This window comes from Salvia hispanica, chromosome 4 (assembly GCF_023119035.1).
Source record: "Salvia hispanica cultivar TCC Black 2014 chromosome 4, UniMelb_Shisp_WGS_1.0, whole genome shotgun sequence".
Taxonomy (NCBI): Eukaryota; Viridiplantae; Streptophyta; class Magnoliopsida; order Lamiales; family Lamiaceae; genus Salvia; species Salvia hispanica.
Window position 1 is genome coordinate 40716284 of NC_062968.1, and position 2120 is coordinate 40718403.

Below are 2120 nucleotides of genomic sequence, written 5' to 3' on the forward strand. Positions count from 1 at the left end.
TAGGCAGACTTTCCTAATTTAGACAAACAAAGGAGAAACAAACAGTGGGGACCAATTTCCTTAAACGACCAGGGTCTGGAAAAGCAGCTGAAAAGCAGAAGTACATGCAGAAAAGTAAAAGGTCTTGCAGAAAGGTGCTAACATAAAGCAGATCCGATTCTAACTACCACCAAACATCATCTTCTTCAGGAATCAAATGAGAATAACAGAGAAAACAGAGCATTTAACATCATGAAAACAGAGTAAACTTCGGATCCAAACTAAAAACGAGAAATTAAAGTCGCAACTAACAGACCTACGCTACTGGACCTAAGAAATGGAGAAACAGAACGTAAATAGCCATGATCATGCAGAAACGTAAACAGAAACACCAGATCTGCCAAACTCCAACTCAAATCCAACATAACTCAACAAATCCAAACAACTCCATACAAAAATCCACAGCCTCCAGCAACCAATAAACAAATCTCAGCTCCGAATATTCCAACAATAATTCAACAACGCAAAATAAAAACAACCGAACAAGCTCGACCGAACAAAATCCAACAAAAGCAAAGGTAAACTTCCATAAATGCAGAGATAGGTTCAAATCCAGTAGATCCAAGTCAACAACTAAGAGTTACGAAACTAAAACGAACGAGTACTTAAAACCGAAAACAAACTAAACAAAGCAAAATAAATATTGTTTCTTCGCCTTCACAAGGCGGTGTTACACAGCAGCAAAATAACGACGATGAACCACCACGGTAGCCGGAATCACCCCATCTCCAAGTGCGCAGCAAGTGAAATGAGAATTTTTGAAGTGTGGAACTAAGGAAATGGAACTAGAGCCTTCAAAAGTGAGCGAGGAGCCTCCTTGTTCTTCAAGGTTTAGCTCTTTATATAGGTGAGGCTCTGATCCCTAGGGCATCCCTCTGGTAATTTGACGCTTTTGCCCTTGAATAAGACTCTTAAAAAGGAATCTGCTCATGCTCTATTCTGTTCCTGCCGCCAGCTTCTAATTCTCCCAGGTCCGGGCGACGACTTCTGATTTTCACTTCAATTCCATCTCTTTTGCATTTGCCTGGTCAGGTAACAGCAACTCCTGGGTCCGGCAGATTTACTACGCACCTGAACTTATATAACGCACATTAGCGCCCCAAATGCACAGATTTTTACCCTAAACCGATGCATGAAACGAGCCTTATCAAACTGCTCACACTTAAACCATACTTGTCCTCAAGTATAAAGACAAGAGAAAGGAATAAGGCAAGTTTCAATGCATGGTTTCCCCTTAACCGACTCTACTAAAACCAACGAAGAAAAAGACTCAAACTACTAGACCTAGACGCTAAGGACTTAGACAAAGAAAACAGATAAAAACACATATTAACACATAAACACATAAACTGGTTTACTTTCTAGCAGCCATCCCCACAAGATTAAGGTCAATTCAAGAACCTACAGTCTCCGAATCTTCCCCTTCCCTTCTTCTATCTAATCGGCTTGTCAGTTTGTCAAGATAGCCCCTAACTTCACTAATTGTTGGATTCGCTCGATCACTCATTCCTCACCAGGGATGTTAGGATCGTTCGCTCTTTATATGCTATACCACTGATGCCTCGGGTCAGATAGTTCTCCTGCCTTAGCTCTTATTATAATTTTCTCCTTCCACCCTGGACTTCGTCCAGCTTATACCTCCCTGGACTTCGTCCAGCTTATAACTCCAAATTATATATATTTTTTTTATTTTTTTTTTATTTATTTATTTACTTTTTTACCCTGGACTTCGTCCAGCTTATACCTCCAGTACCCTTCCCCTAGGCCCGAGAGGTTACTTCTATCACCAAAAATTTTCTTCTTCTAAGTTCTTTCCCTAAGCATCAAGTGGTAGCCCTCTCATTTTGTGTTAGTATGAAGTGTTTAAGGCTTATAACTCACTTTTATGAAGGGCTTCACAGCTAGATTAGTCGAGGCATATTCTATCGTCCTTACTTCATCCAAACCGACTTTGATTTATTAAGGAAAAAGGCATCAAAGTTGACATGCATTCTCTCTTCAATCACTCTCACTAAGGGGCTTTGCTTTCTATTCACCAGTTATGTATGAACACATAATTTCCTACTAACTGACTTACTACT